Here is a 5,846-nt window from a genome sequence, read left to right as displayed (position 1 = left end):
ATGTTTGATGCAAACATTAGTATGAAAGCATGGATAAAAGGAAAGGTTGTTTTCTTCGGTCATAGTATTGTGAAACAACAGTAGAAGAGGAGACCTTCACATATATACAATAAGCGATGGTAAACCGCTCTTGACTATACAGACAACAATAAAATCTAAAGATTGTAAACTACATCATAGACTACTTTTCACCATAGAGGCAGCAAGGGAGGACTAAAGTCTATACATATCTTGCTGGTAGTAGTCCAAAATGGGAAAGATGCTGGTCTGATAGATATGAAACAAAAGGTGGTTGTTGCGGTAACCGATGGAATTAGATGAATATCCGGATAGTGCCATTGCTTCAGCATCATGTCGTTGATGCCGCGTGCTGGGACGGAGCTTGATTGTTACTGCAAACCTCTGTCCAACTTTGCAGTAGTAAAAATAGTGGTTACGCGAGCTGCAGCTTAATGAAAATGACCTCAAGCATGAACTTGTCTGTGATGTCAACCTCCTCCATGATAGGTTTTGTTCACACATAAAAAACAAAATCAAACCAGATACTGGAACCATTATATGTGCAAGCAATAATGACCTAAAGGTAGATACTTACATGGCATATTTATACATAATAAAGCATCTGTAGTAGATCTACGAACATGCAAATACGTACTCAGATAGCATCTTCATATACAATGGTTTATATTTCGAGTTCATGCTAGGTTCATGGCTTTATATGAGATAACCTGGAAACAGAGGCAAAAAACGTAGAGATAAAGCTGGCAACTAATCAATATAATCATCTTCCAAGGAAAGGCAAGAAAATAGTGTGCAACAGAAAAGCTTTTTTTTCGAACAAAGCAAAGCTTTAGTTATTTCTTCAGTAAGAAACCAAATTCAGAAATCACAGTTCAAACAGAGAATAAAAGCTCCCCTATAGAGCATATAGGCAAAGAGGTAAGAACAAGCAGATCTAAAAACCAATGCCAATGTAATACTGATATCATAAGCAATAGCTTCAGATTGTAAAATTCATCAGCAATGCAGCCACATAATTTTCACTCTTCTGTTTGTTTTTCCTATCACTCAACTCTCTATTTCTAAACCGCACCAAAACAGGGAAAGCCACGGGCATCTAGGGCGGAGATGAACTCAGACGTATGTACATTGGAAGCACGCATATGAAAGCTAGAAGGGGAAACCACAAATGTAAAGAGTGTGTATAACAACCACACTACACAGACGATAGGTCAACTATGCTTCTAATCACTATAACAGAATTAGCAACTACTAATGTATTGGGCAAGTTGAAGCCTAGGTAGGGAAAAATAGATTGGAAAATTGATTTGGTAAACATATAGACTGATATCACCCTAAAAGAATCTCATGAGTCACACCAAGATAAATGTAATAAGAGTGAAAGAGGGGCATTTACATGAACAAAACATAAATGAGAGGTAGGCCTAGCTCCTGGCTGATGCTGATGCTCTTATGGTTAAAACCAAAAGCGAAGTACCATGGAAGTGCAACTTCGAAGATGTGTAAATCTTATCTTCAGAAACAAATAGTAGTGAATTTTCAAAGACCTAAACACTACAACAAGGACAAAAAAGTAAAAATAATCAAATTTATATTGAAGTAACAATGATTATTTAAAAGGCTGGACTAAATTAGAATTGATAAAAAATGAATTCATACCTCCTCAGGCTCAACGATCGATCTCATCACCCAAAGTTCAACATCACTTTAAATGCAGAGTAAATTCAAATCTAAAATGGTTTCATCCACCGACTCCAGCTACAAACAATGACCAGCTCAGAAGCAAGGAATAAGCCAATGAAGTAACTGCTCCCTAAATGAAAGATGTCATAAAGCAAGGGCACACACTCGGGAAAGATAGTGGTAATAGGAGAGCAGAAGGGCAAATGAAAGATAAAATAGGTATCGCTATGAATCAAACAACCAACATAGGGAAAAAATCCTAAGGATTCAAATCCTCCTCCATTCCTATGAAAATCCTTTCAATCAAAGGAGCCCTAAGGAGTACATGTAGGTAGTGGAAGAAAATAACAACTACCTAGGAGATAGCGCACTGGCTATAGCGCAAAGGAACACCACTGGCCTAGAAGAAATCGTTTCCTGTAAACAAGCATCATTAGGAAGATATAACCAAAGATATACGGACGCGTAGAAAAAAAGGAACCGCTGATGCGTACCTCTCATACTACGACACCTCTCAAAGCAGATTCCTCTTAACATTCCCAGCTTTCACAACAAATCCTTTAAGAAGAAACCAGGCACAACACTGCACGCCGGACACAAGGGTCAGTTCTGATGCAATGCATAAATTGTTGGCAATCAACCTATGGTCCGATGTAGAAGACAAACCTATGTAAGAATCTTGGACCACCACAAGGCCTCTACCTACAACCAACGGCAAGCAGCAACCTACAAAAAAAAGTATAGCCTGCACATCAGCCCATGGTCAAAGAATCACTGTTGTTGGACAGCGAGAATACAAGGAGAAAACGGTTCAGTGAAGAAAGGGGAAAATTCATGGTCTATGAAGAACGAACTACAATCACAAAGGATCAACGGATCAGACACGCACCTCAACCAGCTTCAAAGCCAGCAGCAGTCATTGCTTCCATGCATTGAACAAGGATGGGCCGGGGATGAATCTTCGCATACTCAGCTTCGGCTGTTCGAACACACTACAGGGTGGAACAGGAGGCTCGACAGCCGGCGGCGTGACCTACGCGTGGCTAGGCAGACCTTGCGCGTGGAGTCATGGTCGAGCAGGAGCAGTGATGGGTTCCAACTTGTGAGGATTTATGCGTCATACATATATAGTCAGTACGCATAGTACAATAATAGGATTGTTCCTCAAGGCACAGAAACCATCGACCGAAGTATATAAACACCTGGTGTAACCCTCCAAATTAAGTAGATGTGATGCACGGCGTAGAGAGGGTGAGCTCCATGTTTACTTCAGCAAGGCACATGCTATAGGCGTCCCATGATGCACAGTCGTCGTCGCCATGTTTAATCCTCGCGTACTTGGTTTGGCACTGCCCTTTGCCGATGCTCGCCGTGTTGATCATGTGACGAGGCTAGGAAAGCCTGCAGTAGCACATGATGGCTGTAGTGATTGCCGCCCGTACACCTCCTCATGAACCCCGGTGGGCCTCGACCTCCTCGCCCGTCCTCCCGGTGATGAGGGACCAGCTGGATACATATATTCATCATTCGTCATTTGTCAGCAGCAGAACATAAAGTTCAGATCATTTCTTCAGCTCCATTCAAAATCTAAGCGTACCTGAACATGAGTCGTCTTCTATTTCTTGAGCCACCTACAGAGATTAGAACATTTGTATATTCCATTAGAAATCAAAACATCAACCTTTGCTAGCTTAACCAAACACACAAGAGTTATATTGCAGAGCAGAAAAATCCTAGTTAACTTTTCCACCACACGAAGTAATCATAGTTATGTAACATGCATCTCAATCCTCATTCTATGGCTCGAGAGGAGAAAAATCATAAAACAGAGGAGGCAGATCAGCCCATGCCTAATGGATATCCATGTTTTAGTAAAGCAGAAGAATGCATGTTTTCCAAAACTATCTCGCACAAATTAGCACAGACCAAGGAAGGTCACCAAGAAAAAACAGCAATCTAAAAATTAGCAGAGAGGAAGAAGCAACACACGAATAATGCTTTGAAAAGGTTGATTTGGTGTGAGCACAAACTGTGAGAAAAATCCAATGTGTATGTTTAGTCTGTGTATCAATTTCACAAAAGTGCAGGACCTAAGTTACTGCTGCTCAGCATAGAGTAGAACTACCCTCGGTTGCAGCCTCAGCCCATATAAAATAGTCAGCCTACCAGCAACAGTGGCTACAAACCTCTTATAATCTCGCGTAACTACTTCAGAATCTGAACATACAGTTGAGTTCCTAACTGAATCAAGGGGAAGAAATGAGATGTTATTATTTTAAATGAGATTACATTTTCTAATCTAACTGAACGTATTGTAAGTACATCAGTTCCTGACATGGCAGTCTCACCAACAACAGTTTTGAAGTTAAAGTGAAATTGCACAAATTTTGTTTAAGCCACCACATCCCTCTTTTCAGCTTAGATGCCCTCAAAAAAATCATAAACATATCACATTAATCAGTCTATATACATGACTTTACTCGATAATTAGAATCACTATGTGTTCCCGACCCATATATGTAAGAAAATCTAAGTGTTGGCCATAGTAACAATAATATATATGGCAGTACTTAGGTGTCATGAATCACGGTAAGGGTATGTCTCTCTTCTCTTGTTCCTATACCTCTATTACCAAAAACTAATAAGCACACGAACTCAGTCGAATTCAAGTTCCTCAGAGAACAATGAGATGCACACTGAATGTCTGCTAATGCTTATGATGGGAACCACCCTTAGCTGAATTGAAAAGGTAAATATGTAGTCACCTGGCTGCTAGAGCATATAGAAGATAAGCATGGACGATGGAGAACTAACACCATGGACGCCTCCTGTACATCAGCAACCGCACCACCACATACAATGACTGCCACTACCATAGAACATCAGTCCGCCACTGAGAAGATGAGCTTGGCCCGCGGATCGCCAAATCGACGGGCACATCAACCCCACCAACGACTGGATGGGAACACACCCATCTACAAGGGAGATGAAAGGAAAAGCAAGAGCACGATTACTAAGTTGGACAGAAAGGAAGAATAAAACACAAATCAAGAAAAGAAAATAGGAGATCATCACCACATATAGGACGCATCCGGCGACGAATTCCCTGCCACCGACAGTGACTTTCATCAGGACCCAAAGGACCTATACAAAATAAGAACAACAAAAATAAAAATAGAAGACCGTAGAGAACTAAAATTAGGAAAATAAGGAAAACTAAAACACGCATATGGTTGTGCTGATAGCCTATCCTTCATTGCACATGGCATGGACATCCTTCATTGAAACTATGGCTGCCATTGCCTAAATGCCTAACCTCGCACCTCCCTGACACAAGAGATCAAGCCAACCTATATCTGAACATGAAAAAACTAAAAATAAAACAGGAAGGAGATGCAGTGGTGTTGTGCAACGGGGAGGCAGATGGCGCCAGATACTTGCTCCTGCTGCTCCGGCTGGCGTACGACCTCTACCTTCCACTTCTTGCAAGGCCCCTGCAGCCGACAGCTTCATCCATGAGTCAAAGGGAGGAAACGTGAGGGACAAGCAGTTACAGCTTTACTAATCAAAAATCAAAAGAGGGAAGACAGGAACGAAGGAGGAACCTGCTAGCATGAGGGCTGTACAGAGGCATATTTGCTCCACCTCGGTGTGAAAGGCGACGAGCCGGCGGCGCTCCTTCCGGTGACCCTCACCCATCCGTCGCTGCACCTCCCTTTTCTCTTTCCTCTTCCTTTCTCCCTCCTCTCCTTCCTTCTCTCTCATGCAGATCAAATTGAGCGACATTGCCGTCGCCTTTTGCCTGTAGGTTGTCGCCGCCACGGGAGAGAAAAGTGAAGGGGAGGAGGAGGCGGTGCAGTGGAGAGCAGGGGGAGGAGGAGACGGTGCAGTGGAGAGCAGGGGAGGAGGAGGCGGCGCAGAGGAGGGAAGGGGAGGAGGCGGCGGCGCAGAGGAGGGCAGGGGAAGAGGGGAGCGGACGAATTGGCTGTTGAGGGATGCGAGGGATTGGTGGCTAGGTTTTCACCGTGCACCCCCACTTCTCTCCCTTCTCTTACCCAGGATGCACACGGGACACACACGAGAAGCTGGGCCCGGGGACATTTGAGGCCCACCTGTCATGCACGAAAAAGCAAAATAAAGGA

The 5,846-nt window shown here is 43.0% G+C and overlaps 1 long non-coding RNA gene across 1 annotated transcript; it reads right to left on the bottom strand.

Annotated features, from left to right (window-relative positions):
* Positions 1-649: 649 nt before the first annotated feature.
* Positions 650-4,924, bottom strand: LOC119365676. The gene is made up of 8 exons (XR_005175687.1): positions 4,780-4,924; positions 4,470-4,679; positions 3,302-3,335; positions 2,594-3,210; positions 2,371-2,430; positions 2,199-2,287; positions 2,060-2,121; positions 650-728 (listed from the first exon to the last, which is right to left on the bottom strand). It is a non-coding gene; the product is annotated as an uncharacterized LOC119365676 (long non-coding RNA).
* Between the last annotated feature and the right edge of the window lie 922 nt (positions 4,925-5,846).

The sequence above is a fragment of the Triticum dicoccoides genome, chromosome 2B, assembly GCF_002162155.2.
Source record: "Triticum dicoccoides isolate Atlit2015 ecotype Zavitan chromosome 2B, WEW_v2.0, whole genome shotgun sequence".
NCBI lineage: Eukaryota > Viridiplantae > Streptophyta > Magnoliopsida > Poales > Poaceae > Triticum > Triticum dicoccoides.
Note: the sequence above shows the minus strand (reverse complement) of the source record. Positions and strands in the feature narration are given on the sequence as shown.